The sequence below is a fragment of the Eumetopias jubatus genome, unplaced genomic scaffold, assembly GCF_037043125.1.
Source record: "Eumetopias jubatus isolate StellerSeaLion01/CBP00866 unplaced genomic scaffold, mEumJub1_p1.0 scaffold_5, whole genome shotgun sequence".
NCBI classification, from domain to species: domain Eukaryota; kingdom Metazoa; phylum Chordata; class Mammalia; order Carnivora; family Otariidae; genus Eumetopias; species Eumetopias jubatus.
In genome coordinates, this window is record NW_028274811.1 from 63238737 (window position 1) to 63256515 (window position 17779).

Genomic DNA, 17779 nt, shown 5'->3' on the forward strand with positions numbered 1-17779 from the left:
AATAGAGCAGTTAGTTACATTTCCACTAAAAAATTTAACAAATCTTTTATCTTCAGTCTAATATTGGAGTTGTGATCCTAGCCCATTTCTAGTCTTGTTATTAGGCCTGAATGTACAGCTTTGATTTGTCATCTTTTTTTTATGGAATAATCCAGAAATATAACATTTCTGGTTCCTCTTTTCCTTTCTGTAATCAATCCATTACCCAATTTAGAATACATCTTCAATCCTGTGAAGAGAATGAATATAGTTGGTGAAGATAAAGTAGTTTAACAATTCAGTAATTTTGAATTTTTTGCACTATAAGTGACCCAGGTTTTTATCTATCTACCTAATCTTTTATGATATTGATTGTTAATATTTAGAGTCATGAGAAAGAAAGAAGGGGTGGGAGATGAAAGTAAATGAGAGAAAGGAGAAGGAAATAAGGAGGGAATTAAAAAGGAAGGAAGAAGAGATGAAGGCAAACAATCATAAAGCTGACTTTTCAGATAAGTGTTTCTTCCAATATTGGCAGTAGTCCAGAAAATTGAATTGAGTTTCCACCCCAAAACCATTTTGAACAAATGTTCAAATCTATAGAATAAAAATAAAATACAGATAAAAATAGCCCCAAGTTGTTTTATTGAATCTGTAAGGATGTTCTCCCTAAATCAAAGAAGTAAAATGTTGCTACAGTTTTTTCAAAACAATATTATAATTTTTAAATAATATCATGCAAAGGGAAAATAAACAGATTTTCTTATTGCCTCCAGGATAATTTGGGTAGCAAGCCACACAAAATTTTTGAGTGGATTTGTGCTGACTTAGAAAACAGTCTCAATATCTGGGTCTTAAAAAATTGTGCTAAGCTTGCAAGTCCGTAGCAGATCAAGAATAAGAACTGTCTTAGGACATTTGTTGGTTTTTCTTTAGTTTATATGTAGCCAGCTGGTTTCTGACCTCTTTGTGTAAATATCCAGCTTTGCACATAATCAGATTCCATATTACCTTGTTATGACATCATTCTGGGCAGACTTTGATCCCTTACTAACTTTTCCAGACCATACACGTAGACTTAAATAACAATAAGAAGATTGCTACTTATCCACCAAATACCACTGCTGGTGGTGTAAAAAAAAAAAAAGTATACATGTATACTTTTTACATTTATTTTTGTATATTTGTAGATGTGTAATATATATGCATAATAATGGATAGACCTAGAGAAGGGTTAGAAATACACTAAAAGGAAAACTATATTCTATTTGATACTAAATTATTGAATTTTCAAAAATGTATATCTCTGGTGAAATATACATCTAAGTTCCCTCTTTCTGCAGTTGTTACCAATTGATATTTTTGTTCAACTGGTATTTTAAAAGCAGATGAATTGAAATATAGAATATGAGACCTTGTTACATGTTATTTTTCTCCATGGATAGATGAAAGTAAAGGTTAAGCTGTATTCTTTGGTGATCCAGAAGCCTGGGTGTAAAAGACACAATGATCTTGTAAATTACCCAGAAATGGCTTCTTTAGTGTCTGATCAAGATAAATGACACAAGGCAGCTGTAAAAAGAATTCCCACTAGCCGTTGACCCATAAACAGTGGTGTCATTTTTCATTTTTAGAAAAGTATCAAAATCAATTTAAAATAACACCAAATCTTTAAAGTTATCATTAAATGTCCTAAATTCTGCTTCAGAGGATATTATTTTAACTAATGTTATTTTTTAAGTTAAAATACATTAAAACATTCTGGTTGCTACAGAACTTTGATGGCTGTTAAATATGAATCATTTTTCTGTGGGTCCACTGTATCCCCAACACCTAGAACAGTGCCTGATACATAGTAAGTGGTCAATAAATATGGTTGAATGAATGAGTGGGTAAAATAATAACATATTAAGGTAATAATAATATATTAACTCATGGAGATTTGGATACTAAAAGTGATGTCATACACACAAAAGACAAAGGTACAGAACTAACAGATACATTGGTAATGAGTATTTATCAAGAACTTTTTATGTGTCAGGCATTCTACTAACTGCTTTGCATGCATTTTCTTATATAATGATCAAAATAGCCCTATAGAAAATATGGACGAGAGAATCCCATGTGAGAAACTGTGGCCTAGAGAATAGTAATAATGTTTTCAAGGTTACACAGCTAATAAATGGTGGGGTGCCTAAGTTAAAATTCACATCACCCTGGCCTACAGTATACATATTCGAACAACTATGTACCACTCTCTTGATGTACTGTGTTTTCATGCCAACTTTATGGTCTCTAGGATCATTGATACACTCTGTCTACAAAAAAATGAAAAACTATGTTTTACTAATTCTAGAAGAATTAAGGCTCTCATGGTATATTGAATTTTCTATCAATGGATTAGATGTTTTTATTATTGCGGTATGTAGCAATTTAAATATTGGTCAATTATATGTCTTTTCTCCATAGTAGATAGGATAGCTGAAGCTGATATACAGATTCAGCCTATATTTTTCTGTCTTGGTGTCACAGTTATTTTAAGTGGATTCACATCAGTAGGCAATTACCAATGACAATGGTAATGAAATTTGGCCAGATTGCTGACCACAGTTACAACATTTTCAGATTCCTTTTTTAAAAGAGTGTTTCAGATAGAAATTTTAAATGTCACAAACTGTATCCTTTTATTGACCAGTCTAATTCCTACTTTAAATGGCATATATACGGTGGATCTCCAATCAGATTCTTTTATTGAATGAGGAAAATGTTCTTCAAATTTCTTTTTCAGGGCAGAAGGAGATGATTGACAGTGCTTTTCCCCTTGAAATCATTAATATGTTGTTTACATGTCAGTAAGTAAAGAAAGAAAGACAAACATTTCAGGCACAAGATCAACTCTCTGCATCCAATACTTAAACTCCATTCTCAGTGGAGCTTTCGTCTGTTAACATACAGTGAAAACAATCATAGCTTGGCCAATAGAACTGGCTTCAGGAAAACAAAACAAAACAAAACACGCTAAATAGGCCAGCTCTCTGAACTGATCTTTATTATCGGAAGCATAATGAACTCATTAATTTTATTCAGAGTTTTATCTTTGTCCTCATTCTTTTGTTCATTTTTCTTCAGGAAGAAAAACATGTTTTTATCTATTTTATTTTTTTATTTTATTTTATTTTCTGAGTATGGTTGACACACAATGTTGCATTAGTTTCAGGTGTACAACCTAGTGATTCGACAAGTTTATATACACTATGCTATGCTCACCACAGTGTAGCTACCATCTGTCCCCATACAGTGCTATTTACAATATCATTGGTGATAGGGGTGCTTGCCTGGCTTCATCAGTAGAGCATGCAACTCTTGATTTTGGTGGTATAAGTTCGAGCTCCACATTGGTGTAGACATTACTTAAAAATAACATCTTTAAAAAAAAAACACAATATCTTTGGCTATATTCCTTATGCTCTGCCTTTTATTCCCATGACCTATTCATTCCATAACTAGAAGCCTGTATCTTCTACTTCCCTTCACCCATTTTTCCCATTCCCATACTGCTGTCCCCTCTGGCAACCATCAGGTCCCTGTATTTATAGGTGTGAGTCTGCTATTTATTTATTCTTTTTTAAATTCCACTTATGAGTAAAATCATATGGTATTTGTCTTTTTCAGTCTTATTTCACTTAACATAATACCCTCCAGATCCATTCATGTTGTCTCCAACGGTACACCATCTCATGACTGCATAACAAACAGTACATTACTACTGTGCTCTAGTTGGTCAAGCTATTCTTCATGCGGGAAATTTTGCAATTCTTAGTACATGTATATTATTAGGGGTGAACAAAAAAGTAAATACACTGTGATACTGAGAGCCAGGGTTCTTACCATCAGAGAGGTTGCAGATATAGGAGTGAAGGCTAGAGTGAAAACTGCCATGCTGGATTAGCATCTGAGAGATCAGAATGAACCATGTTTGTTTAAGAGTAGGTGGCTAGATAGAATGAGCAGAGATATTTAAATACGTATTTGCATATATACAGATAAAGAGAGACGGAAATAAATATGTATAATTTGTATTTATATATGTGTGTATGTGTTTCTGATTTGTCAAGGGGAGGGCAGCGGGGCCCTCAGCAGGTTCCAGCAAGTTTAGTGGAGAGAGAACCGACCTGACTACACGTTCTGCTGTGCCAGGGTGGGTGCTGGGAGCAGTCACGGCTCCAAACAAGAGCAGACCAGGCCACATGTGTGAACAATACCCGTGTTCCTAATTTACAACACTAAATGCCAATCATAATCTTTTATTTAAAATATAGCATTTAGACCAGTGTTCATACTCTGGCACTGCTTTAGTTAAGGTAAGTAATGTTAGCTGCTATAAAAATCTCAAATCTCTCTTAATACAATACAAGTTTATTTCTCGCTCTTATCATTCTCTAGTGAAGGTTGTGAGGGTGGATCTGCCCCATCCAGTCATTCGAGGACCTGATTTGCTTTCTTCTTTATCACAAGATTGTCTGGTGTCATCTAGCATGTGGATAAGGAAGGGGAGAATGGAGGATCTCAAGAGAGGTTGTTAGAGACCAGGCACATTGCTTCTGCCCACATTTCATTGGTCAGAATGTCAAGAGGCTAGGAAATGTGATGTAGTGCTGGCCTTGGGTAGAAAAGGAAAATCATGTGTATCTCTGGGCACTGGCCTTCTCTACTTAAAAGCTCTAACCAGTTTCGTCTACTGTATTTATGTGGTAGGGCTTACAGGCTTCAACAAATGTAGGGGATAACCTGCGGCCAAAGGGAGAAAGTCTCTTTACAAATTAGTTTGTAAAGGGGTGCCTGCGTGGCTCAGTTGGTTAAGGGACTGCCTTCGGCTCAGGTCATGATCCTGGAGTCCCGGGATCGAGTCCCGCATCGGGCTCCCTGCTCAGCAGGGAGTCTGCTTCTCCCTCTGACCCTCCCCCCTTTCATGCTCTCTCTTTCTCTCTCTCAAATAAATAAATAAAATCTTTAAAAAAAATTAGTTTGTAGGATTCTGCATTATTCATCTGACTTCTCGCCAACCTTCTTTGCTATGTTCTTTTGCTTCCTCATGGGATCTGCAGGTAAACCTGTCACCTCACTTTAAATTGGCTTCCTCGGGCACCTGGGTGGCTCAGTCGGTTAAGTGTCTGCCGTCGGCTCAGGTCATGATCCTGGAATCCTGGGATTGAGTCCCGCATCAGGCTCCTTGCTCTGTGGGGAGCCTGCTTCTCCCTCTCCTTCCCACTTGTGCTCTCTTTCACTATCTCTGTCTCTCTCTCTCTCAAATAAATAAAATCTAAAAAGAATTTTTTTTTAAATTGGCTTCCTCTTCAAGCTCTGCTGTTAATCCCTTAAATTCTGTCAAGGAAAATGTCCCCACCACAGTTCTCCCCAGTCCTAAGGTATTCATAATTATACCTGAGAATGAATTTCTTTGTCTCCCCAACATTCTGTCTAGCAGAATGAATTGCTATTAACTATGCAAATAGTTCTTAATTTGATTTTATTTAAAAAATTATGACTAATTTCTTAAAAGGTATGTTTTAACTCTAACTTTATAAAATACTGAGGCATGAAAATGCAAGATAGTCTGAAATCATAATCTTCAATATTTGTGTTGGGTAATATAGGCTCAGAAAAATGCTCTAAAGTTAGGAACCGAGGAGCATGTTAGGAGAGCTAAATGGCTTATCCTGAATGGCTCACTCCAGCAAAGCCTTTCGCATTTTTTTACTGTGCATTCTTTGGAAGCAGTCAACCTTGCTTTAGTGATACAAGAAGAATTTGGCTGATTTCTAATGATTACAGTCAGGAGTAAAGGTTACGAGTTTAGGCTCTGAGGCAGATGTCTTGGGTTTTATTAGTTGTGTGTCCTTAGGCAAGTCACTTAACCTTTTTGTGCTGCAGTCTCCTCAACTATAAACAGATAATAACAGTAACTGTCCCATAGGGTTGATGAAAGAATTAAATGAATTTAATCCTCATAACAATCTTTTTGGCTGGCTACTATTATTTTATATTGGTACATGTAAAAAAAAAAACTTAGAGTAGTCTTGGCACATGCTAAGTCATCAATAAGTATTAGCCACAATCATTATGATTATTATTATTACTGTCACCCTTCCCAATAAAGAAAGGACTTTTGCATTTTCAGATAAAAACTCTTATTTTTGTTTTGAGATAGTTGAAAACCATAGTGTTAGGCTGTGGTCCAGAAAGGAATGCTACAATGAAAATTAGTTGTCAATACATCCAATAATCTAAGGTCACCTCCTTCTCAACCATCACCCATCCATCCACCCACCCATCCATCCATCCACCCATCCATCCACCCATCCATCCACCCATCCATCCATCCATCCATCCACCCATCCACCCATCCACCCATCCATCCATCCACCCATCCACCCACCCACCCACCCGTCCACCCATCCACCCATCCACCCGTCCCTCCACCCATCCCTCCACCCATCCACCCATCCATCCATCCATCCATCCACCCATCCATCCATCCATCCATCCATCCCTCCACCCATCCCTCCCTCCACCCATCCATCCACCCACCCATCCATCCACCCACCCATCCACCCATCCACCCATCCACCCATTCACCCATCCATCCGTCCACCCATCCATCCACCCATCCATTCATTCAGTGCTTATTGTGTGCTTACTATGTGCCAGTATTGTAGCTCTGCCATTTACCAGCTGTGGGCACTGGAGCAACTTTCTTTAATGCTCTAAGCTTGATTTTCTTCATCTGAAAAGTGGAATAATACCTGTCTTTGTTGTGGAGAATAAGTTAGAAATTTTTTGAAAGTAATGGCAGAGTGCGTGGCCTATCATAAGTACTCATAAATAAATTGCAATTCTTATAAAAATTAATACATAAAGAGCTTTATCTTGAGACCTTGGTTCTTTCATACAGTGTTTCAAACTATAGATCTTGGTTTATTAGTAAGTGGTAAAATCAGTTTTTAAAAAGAATCAACATTGCTGGAGTGGAGGGGGGCTGGAGGGATGGGGTGGCTGGGTGATAGACATTGGGGAGGGAATGTGCTATGGTGAGCGCTGTGAATTGTGTAAGACTGATGAATCACAGACCTGTACCTCTGAAACAAATAATACATTATATGTTAATAAAAAGTTTAAAAAAATAGAATCGACATTTTTAAAAACCAACATTTTAAAAAACAGAATAACCTACAATAAAATACTTTAAATGCAGAGATTAAAATAGGACCGCACAGATAAGAGTACATCACATGTACTGAAACATTAACTTCACCCATATAAATACCTATAAGTATATTGGTATTGGTTGTGTGTAATACATATTTCTTACTAAGGATTTCAGTCAAAAAAAAGTTTGAAAGCTTTTTAATAGTATATGAACAGTGCTATGTTGGCACCTTTAATTGTCCAGAAGTCAGGACTTTTTGTTTTTTATGAAGCTAGTTCAAACATCTTTACAACATCTTTACCAGCATGTGGCAGAAATAGCACATAGTGGCTTTTTAAATCAATCCACACCAAGCTTGCTTGGTGGTTTGGTGGAGAGGATTAAGACCATTACCTAAAAATAATATAGGATTACTGGTAGATTGCATTTTTCTATGCTACTTCTGCTCACTGTCAGTCTGTAAAATAAAAAAGCCTTTTATAATGGAGGTAAGTCCTCTGGATGTATGGTGCCTTTGAAACATTCTGCATTCAACCTGCCTCCCCATAGGTGAGGGGAGATCCAGGAGTCTGCTGTTGTCCCTAGTGTATGTACTGACACAGAATGAAGAGAAGAGAGCTGTCACCGATGCCTGGAAATCTAGGTGCATAATTACCATCTTCTCAAGAGAGTTCCTTTGCCCTAAAAACCTCCAATTCCAGCTCATCTGTCTTTAGAGTTTCTTGGGCACACAGGCCTCCTGTCTCTTTTTGCAAATTAAGGGCCCTCAGCAGAGCTGCCACATTGGGTGCTAATGAATTCTCTGAGACTAATCTACGCAGTAATGAGAACTGGAATCTGTCACTTACTCTCCCAGGAGGTAACAGTTCACATGCCGTTACATCACCCTATTAAAATAACTTATTGGCTGTGTTGCTTGTCTGCTACCATTCATTAAGAAGGTGTGACCAAAGAGACACATATTTGAACAAATGATGAAATTTAATTTGAATTGTTCTCTGTTTTGGATTTATGGCTGAATGCACACATGCAGTAAGTACATTTAAGCATTTTATACAGATCACAGGTACCTTAGGGAAGTGTCAGCACGGTTATGACTTTTCACCAATTAGATGAAAAAGAAGTTAAATAAGAATCTGCATCCCATTCAAAATGTGTGAGGATCTTGTACATTCCATTCTCTGCATTTTTGTCTTCCAGGAGCTATGTGTGTTTCTACCGGAGGCTTTTATTACAGACATAATGTGCTATGCTATGAAATAATTGATAAATCATTGAGAGCTAAATTGGGGTGGATAAATTTAGATGGAGTAATAGGAAGTTGGGTGCAGTTTTTATTGCAAATCCACCAAATTATGTAAACATTTATTTGGTGTTTATTTTTGTCACTATCTCAGTTAGAGTATGGGTTTGACCTTATATGGAGGTTACTTAAGTCCCTGCTCCTCTTTTTGATCTTAGAGGAAATTACTTTGCTTTTTTATTCTCATTTGCTTCATCTGTAGAATGAGAGTGAAATGTTATCTATCTTACACTTGAGGTTGTTGGGAGGATTAAATGTGCTAAAATAGCTTTGGCCCATGGTAAGTACTCACTAATACCTATTATTATTATCATAATCACCATCATTATCTAGTCTTCCTCCTCCAAGGAAAAAAATCAGGAAGAGAGATTTTTTGCACTTCTAGATTTTTTTTTTTCTTTTGATGCAGCAGTCTGAAAACAGCAACTATAGAGTATAGCTCAAAAAATATTGGAAAGCCAACATCAATGCTTTAGGAAGCTCAGCAGCCCTGTTACCTGCTCTGTAGGCCTATCCTCAAGCACCTTTCTTTGAAGAAGAGCATTTCTTACATGCAGTGTGATGGCTCTACCGGTGATCAGCTGTGTCATTTTAAGCAAGTTTCCTTACCTCTAAGCTTTGTGTTCTTCATCTTTGGAAAGGGGGTGGTAATACCTCCTTCATTGTGTTGTTGCAAAGATTAAGTCAAATGAAATTAACTTTGTAAAACATCTGTCAACACATCTAGCATGTATTTATACCCTCAAAGTATAAATACTCAGTAAACTGCGATTGTTAAGAGTTATTATTACTCCTAATGCCACTGACTACCATCTGTAAGACACAGCTCTGGATTTTTTTCTAACGGCTGTACACATGCAGGCTGTACCCCTTCCACCTTGCCTAGTCTCTCTTTTGTCCTCAAAGCCTGCAATCTCAGGGGACTGCCTGGAAGTGCACTGGTTATAGAACAGACCTTTTCAAACTAGACCACATCAGACTTAAATAGAATCTGTAACTTTGGCCTCATTCACTCATCCTTCTAGCACACTATACAAAGTAGCCTGTGTTAATGTCCTAGTTGTTTTCTTATTAGATCATTAATTGGATTAAGTATTATTTTAATAATTTTAAAAATAACATTGGGAATCATATTATTGGTGAACAGCATAAACCACTCATAGTCTTTCAAAATTACCAGAATTAAAAGGATATTCCAAAGATAACAGTCACTTAAGCATAGTTATTTTATAATATGTAGAGAATTTTTTTTAGATAATTTTGTACTTTCGGAGTCAAGTTAAATTCATGAATAACTGACAATTAAAATTGCACCCAAATCCTATTTAAAACAAACTGGATTCTTTTACTTTGGGACTCGGCATGAGTATGTCCTGAGGAGTTTTACAGCCATGTGGTGCATACAAAATGATGTGCTAAATTTTCATTATTTGCCTGAAATATGTCTTCCCAGATTTGTGTTTCTCACAATTATGAAAAATACAGTATAGTTTAGTTAAAAGCAAATTCTTAATAATAATCTTGAAAATATATTTAAAAAGTATCTCCACTTCTCCTCTTGTCTAGCTTCAAATATCTTCAAAAGACAGCTCGCCATCTTTTTTTTAAATTTTATTTTACTATGTTAGTCACCATACAATACATCATTAGTTTTTGATGTGGTGATCCACGCTTCATTGTTTTCATATAACACCCAGTGCTCCATGCAGTACGTGCCCTCCTTAATACCCATCACCGGGCTAACCCACCCCCACCCGCCTCCCCTCTAACACCCTGTTTGTTTCTCAGAGTCCATCGTCTCTCATGGTTCGTCTCTCCCTCCAATTTCTCCCCCTTCATTTTTCCCTTCCTTCTCCTAGTGTCCTCCATGCTATTCCTCATGTTCCACAAATCAGTGAAACCATATGATAGACTTTCTCTGCTTCACTTATTTCACTTAACATCATCTCCTCCAGTCCCATCCATGTTGATGTAAAAGTTGGGTATTCAGCCTATGGCTGAGTAATATTCCGTTGTATATATATGGACCACATCTTCTTTATCCATTCGTCTGTTGAAGGGCATCTCGGCTCTTTCCATAGTTTGGCTATTGTGGACATTGCTGCTGTGAACATTGGGGTGCATATGGCCCTTCTTTTCACTACCTCTGTGTCATTGGGGTAAATACCCAGTAGTGCAATTGCTGGGTCATAGGGTAGCTCTATTTTTAATTTTTTGAGGCACCTCCCCACTGTTTTCCAAAGTGGCTATACCAACTTGTATTCCCACCAACAGTGTAAGAGGGTTCCCCTTTCTCCACAACCTCTCCAACATTTGTTGTTTCTTGCCTTGTCAATTTTTGCCATTCTAACTGGTGTAAAGTGGTATCTTGATGTGGTTTTGATTTGAATTTCCCTGATGGCTAATGATGATGAACATGTTTTCATGTGTCTGTTGGCCATTTGTATGTCTTCTTTGGAGAGGTGTCTGTTCATGTCTTCTGCCCATTTTTTGACTTGATTATTTGTTTTTTGGGTGTTGAGTTTGAGAAGTTCTTTATAGGTCTTGGATACCAGCCCTTTATCTGTAGTGTCATTTTTAAATATCTTCTTCCATTCTGTGGGTTGCCTCTTAAGACGGCTCACCATCTTGAAGTAGAAGACAAAAATACTGATAACAATATGATAACTGCCAAAACTTCTGTTTCCACATCCTGCCATGTAATAAACCCTTGACATACATTAAGTCATTTAATCCTCATATCAACCCTATACACTAGGTGCTATTTTTATCTCCATTTTACACTGCAGGAAATTGAGCCACAGAACAGTCAAGTGACTTGGTGTGGGTCACACAGGAGAGGGCAAGAACCAGGACTCAAGCATCGAGTTTTTACCCTACAAAATCATGTGACTAAAATTTTACATAGCCAGAGCTTTTCATATTTATTAACATCAAACTTACGACCCATCAGTGGGTGGTGAATACCCCTGTTTTGGTATACAGTACTGATATTTAATTCCTAACTAGGGAACAAACAAACAAACACCTTCTTTCCTAAGGATTGGTTTCTCTCAGAATAAGCTAAATTTCTTTCCCTTTGCATGGCCTGGGCTAATTTGCATGATTAGTTTAGATAAAGCAAGCAAGAGAAGATAATTTTTTACATTATAAATTTCTGACTCTAAATTGAGTGGGTTCTTGGTTTTTGAAGGTGACACGCATCCAATTATTTTAAAAGACCTCTATAGGTCTTCTAGAAAAAGCTGGTTACAGGAATATTATGGTTGACCCCCTAACATGCAGCAACCATATGGTTTTAGAGGTGACCCTAATTCTAGAAGCAGCTTCTGATTCGATTAAGCCAATTACAATAATCTCACCTTCCTTGCGGGTATTGCTGGAAGAACCAGTGTTGAAGCCAATCAGAGTACAACATTCCCCTGGCTGTCATTTGCTCGGGAACGCATAACCTAAATTGGCCCAATCAAACTCAAAGGAGAGACTTAACCAAAGGGTTGAAAGGGTTAAAGGAGCTACTTTCACTCCCACTGCAAAGAGAGACTTGGGATGAAGTTAAGGTTGTGGACAACAGAGGAAAAAAGGAAAGAACCTGGATGTATGATGACCAGCCTCGAAGGCCACACTACCTTTAATTTCCTCTTGAGGGGGAAAAAATACATTTTTATCAGAGTTTAAGCTTGAGTCTGACTTTCTGTTAATTTGCAGCTCAAGCATGACCAGGAAACACATTTTCACCCCTTAGCACCTGTTCTATAGTCCTGGTTTTAAAGGGGCAATTAATCTGTGTATTTTGAATTACTGATAATTTCGTTCAAACATATGACTGATCCAGATTCCTATCTACATTTATTAAGCACATAATGTAGAAGTTTTCATAAACATTAAAAATATCTTCGCATCAGGACAGGGAAAAAGATATCATCAACCACATTTTCTAGGTCAATAAGTAAAGGTTCAGAGTGGTTAAGTAACTTTCCTCAACTCACACTGTTATTTGTTGGAAAATTCTTACTTGAGCCCAGGTCTTTTGACTCCAGTTTCCAGTGGTGCTATTACTCTGCCACTTTGACTTAGGTGATTCAGGGCAGAAAGGATGGGGATGCATGAAGAACTCTAGAACGTTTCAGTTGGAGACAATTTCTATTCAGGGGATAGACCATTACTTCTCACCTTAAAGATACTCTGTGACATTTTTTTCCCCGTTATATCTTGTGGAAAATCACCAAAATCATGAGTATAACATTCTATAATTCCATGTAAATTGAAGTAGCAATATCTATTCTGGCATAGTTAACACATTCCTCAAGTTTCTTTCCAGGCACATAATAAAATTATGTGTATATGTATATGAAAAAAATATATGTAATATAAATATATAGATATATATCTGAAGCATATTTAATTTAGCTTTTAATTTCTTTATTGTCTCATGATTCCCCCTGTCTTGGATTTGCTGATTTAAAACATTCTAATGCAGTTCTAAATGGGAAACATTTGTTCCTCAATCTAGGGGTGCGTACTGAATTAGGTTTGGATAACATAGCAAATCAAGATGATTATCCCACATGAGAGTGAAGCAATCCAATATAACGTAATGTCCGTCATAGATGACCAGGTCTCCGTAGGGCTCTATTTGTTGCTTTTAAAAGCCTAACATTCTTTATAGAGTGCTACTGCAAATTCTCTTGATTCTTACGGACCACTTGGTCTAGATGGGTAAAAACTCAAATAGCCAACAATATTCCCTCTGCCTTTCTCATATAGTGCTATTTCCTGAGTGTTTCTTTTTAAAGCCAAGGGAACTTGCATTTGTTGCAGATCCATACCTTAGCATAAAATTAATCTTTACCATTGCCAACAACTGCTGTCCAAGCCCAAGCCCAAGCGTGCCACACACATTGTCCAGAGATATTATAAGCCAAGAGCCGGGTCATAAAGCTGACCAAATACACATCTTGAGGAAGCAAGATAAGTTGACTTTGACCAGTTAAGCTAGCGATGGCTTAACTTCAAGGAGCTCAGTACCCAGGAAGAGGCCATGCAAGGCTGCCCAAAGTGTCTTGGGCTGAAGAGAGATTCCACTGGATATTGATAGATATTATGTTAAAGAGTACGTAGAATTGCCTCAATTTATTCATCCAAAGAACCGTGTGTGTATGTGCGTGTGTGTGTGTGTGTGTGTGTGTGTGGCATCTTAAAGGATCAGTTATCTACAAAGCACACCTTTTTAAGTGTTGGGCTATGGCATGGCCAAGCTTCATTTGAAATAGGATATCTAAAAACAAAACGAAATGAAATAGGGTATCTTCATGAATAAATAGAATTCAGGGTAGAAAATTTGTTTCTTTTTTAAATTTTTTTTAATTAACATATAACATATTATTTGTTTCAGGGGTACAGGTCTGTGATTCAACAGTCTTACACAATTCACAGCGCTCACCATAGCACATACCCTCCCCAATGTCCATCACCCAGCCACCCCATCCCTCCCACCCCCCACCACTCCAGCAACCCTGTTTGTTTCCCCGAGATTAAGAGTCTCTTATGGTTTCTCAAAAATTTGTTTCTTTTTAATTGTGTTTGTTTGGAAGTATTGCTTTGTATCATTATTTAAATTGAAGTAACACTTTGCAAGGCATACAACATTACTTTTTTCCTAAATAATTTCATCGTCACTTCTTTTTTTAATCTCAGGGAAACTCTGAGAGGATAATTAGGACAGTTGTATTCTATTTCACAGCTGAAGAAAGTGATGCAGAGAGAGGATAAATGCCTTTTACACTCAGCACAGGCTAGGTTAGGGCATTGGAAAACTAAGGCCCACAAGCCACATCTGGTCTGCAGCTTCTTTTTATACAGTCTGGAAATTAAGAATTTTTTAAAGGTTTGTTAAAAAAAATAAAAAGAGGAATATTTACTATCTGGCCTTTTACGGAAAAATTATGCCAACTCCCGGACTGGATTATGTTGCAGTAACAAACAAAGTCCATACCTCAGTGGTTTTGCCAACACAAATGTCTTTCTTGGGTGATATCACATGCCCAACACAGGCTGTCAGGAGTCTCTGCTTATCCAGATCACTCAGAAACCCAAGCTGACAGAGACTTCATGACATTATGTGCTTCCATGGTCACCACAGTAACTGAAAGGGAGGGAGTGCAATGAGATGAACACTGGCTCTGAGAATTTCCACCTTGGTGTGAAACATACCACTTGTGCTCATATTTTACTGGCCAAGCAAGTCACATGGCCTCATCTTGCTTCAAAGGGGCAGAGAAGTGCTGTCCTACCTTGTGCCTGCAAGAAGGAAATCCAAAAACATTTTGTGAACAACGGCACTAATACACGGTACATGTATGTGCTTGTACACATGTATGTGTATAGAAAGCTAGTTCAAGAATAAATTAGTTAGATAATAAATTAGTTAGAGTCCACATCCTGTGAAACTTGGTTTATTGGTTTATATATCTCTCTAGATATATATAGATATAGTTGTGTGGATATCTCTATAGCATATATTGTTATATAGAGATCTCTATTACATATATGTAGAATTCTTATCCGATATTGAATTCCATATATATCAACATATATATCTCTATATAGATCTATCTAATGAAAAATATTAGTAGTAGAAGGGAACCTACAGTTGATTCTAAGGAAACATAATTTATAAAGGCAGGTGAGGTTAATGGTGACAGATCCAAAGTGTGAAGTTCTTGTAAATTTTTAGTCTCTGGATAATCTCTCAACCATGTCCTTCTTCCTCTACATTAACATTTTTCTTTTTTAAGTAAAAGCCTTATATCAATTTGTAATCATGCTAGATAAATTTTTGTATGATCTCATGTTGGAAACAGTTGCTCTTGTGACAAAGGGAAAGCCACTCCCGCCAAACATACACACACACACAGTGAAGAACAATCTTCTTGATTTTCTTTTTTTTTTTTTTAAGATTTATTTATTTTTCAGAGAGATAGAGAGAGAGCACAAGCAGGGGGAATGGTAGGCAGAGGGAGAAGCAGAATCCCCGCTGAGCAGGGAGCCTGATGTGGGACTTGATCCTAGGACCCTGGGATCATGACCTGAGCCGAAGGCACATGCTTAATCGACTGAGCCACCCAGGTGCCCCTATTCTTGATGTTCAAGAGACATTATGAATTTTCAGCATCCTTACTGCATGCCTGCGTGCATAAGGCCAAACTAGAGTCTGAAATAATCCCATACCTGAGAGCACGCTGGCCACACCTTTCTTGGCTCAGTGGCAAAGCAAGGAAATTGTGCATGATTAAGAACTGAAGAAGTTGTTTTATTCCTCTTCACATATGCTTCCTTCCTTCAGTCAGAGATTATTGGTGGGTTTGCTTTTTGTGTCTTTACATCTTTGACCCTTTTCTCTTTACTTAGGAAGGACCACATGAGAGAAACATAAATTGCAAGTTTTTCTAACTGTACACGAGGCTGTTCCATCGATGTGTACTTTATCACTGGAGAGTATTACTGCCAAAATGGCAAGTTTCAAAAATAGCGAATTACTGGTGAGAGGAAAAACCCCGAAAAGGTACAATTTTTCTTCAGAAGAATGAATCACAATATTTAAAGAGAAGAGATCTTATAAAAAAGCACCAACTGAAGATTCTAAGCCTGTCTTCCATCTATGTTTGGGGAATGGTTAATAGCAATGTGTGGGAGGAAAAGCAAAAATGGAGAGCAGAGGTTTTCTTTGCTTTTTGTAAAAAAAAAAAAAAAAAAAAGGAATGTTCGAGGAAAGTATGTGTGGGGCAGGAAGGGGGAGAGCAGTGGTTCCTGTGAGCCAGAGGAGACCTGGTGAAACCAAAACTGCAGTTCAGTGGCATCACACGTGAGAGAGAGTACATAAACTAAATTGTCGTTTATTTTTTTAATTTTATTTTATTATGTTATGTTAGTCACCATACAATACATCATTAGTTTTTGATGTAGTGATCCACGATTCATTGTTTTTGTATAACACCCAGTGCTCCATGCAGTACGTGCCCTCCTTAATACCCATCACCAGGCTAACCCATCCCCCCACCCCCTCCCCTCTAGAACCCTCAGTTTGTTTCTCAGAGTCCATAGTCTCTCATGGTTCGTCTCCCCCTCCGATTCCCCCCCCTTCATTTTTCCCTTCCTTCTCCTAATGTCCTCCATGCTATTACGTATGTTCCACAAATCAGTGAAACCATATGATAATTGACTTTCTCTGCTTCACTTATTTCACTTAGCATAATCTCCTCCAGTCCCATCCATGTTGATGTAAAAGTTGGGTATTCAGCCTTTCTGATGGCTGAGTAATATTCCATTGTATATATGGACCACATCTTCTTTACCCATTCATCTGTTGAAGGGCATCTCGGCTCTTTCCACAGCTTGGTTATTGCAGACATTGCTGCTATAAACATTGGGGTGCATATGGCCCTTCTTTTCACTACCTCTGTGTCTTTGGGGTAAATACCCAGTAGTGCAATTGCTGGGTCATAGGGTAGCTCTATTTTCAATTTTTTGAGGCACCTCCCCACTGTTTTCCAAAGTGGCTATACCAACTTGTATTCCCACCAACAGTGTAAGAGGGTTCCCCTTTCTCCACAACCTCTCCAACGTTTGTTGTTTCTTGCCTTGTCAATTTTTGCCATTCTAACTGGTGTAAGGTTGTATCTCAGTGTGGTTTTGATTTGAATTTCCCTGATGCCTAACCCTAACCAAAGAGGTAAAGGATCTATACTCTAGGAACTATAGAACACTCATGAAAGAAATTGAAGAAGACACAGAAAGATGGAAAAACATTCCATGCTCATGGATCGGAATAATAAACATTGTTAAAATGTCTATGCGACCCAGAGGAATCTATACCTTCAACGCCATCCCGATCAAAATTCCAATGACATTTTTCAAAGTGCTGGAACAAACAATCCTAAAATTTGTATGGAATCAGAAAAGACTCCGAATTGCCAAGGAAATGTTGAAAAAGAAAAACAAAGCTGGGGTCATCACGTTGCCCGATTTCAAGCTATATTACAAAGCAGTGATCACCAAGACAGCATGGTACTGGCACAAAAACAGACATATAGACCAATGGGACAGAATAGAGAGCCCAGATATGGACCCTCAACTCTATGGTCAAATAATCTTCGACAAAGCAGGAAAAAATATGCAATGGAAAAAAGACAGTCTCTTCAATAAATGGTGCTCGGAAAATTGAACAGCTATGTACAGAAGAATGGAACTCGACCATTCTCTAACACCCTACACAAAGATAAACCCGAAAT

At 37.6% G+C, this 17779-nt stretch overlaps 1 protein-coding gene across 2 annotated transcripts in view; it reads left to right on the forward strand.

Annotated features, from left to right (window-relative positions):
• The window catches only part of XRCC4 (X-ray repair cross complementing 4), a 320948-nt gene that overhangs the window by 257969 nt on the left and 45200 nt on the right, over positions 1–17779 (forward strand). Inside the window, exon 9 of one of the 2 annotated variants that reach the window (XM_028114473.2) lies at positions 15900–16140. The exons of the other annotated variant lie outside the window; for it this stretch is intronic. The gene's annotated coding sequence lies outside the window, so the exon portion shown is untranslated. Of the gene's footprint in view, positions 1–15899; positions 16141–17779 lie in introns of those variants that run through there. 2 annotated transcript variants of the gene reach the window in all.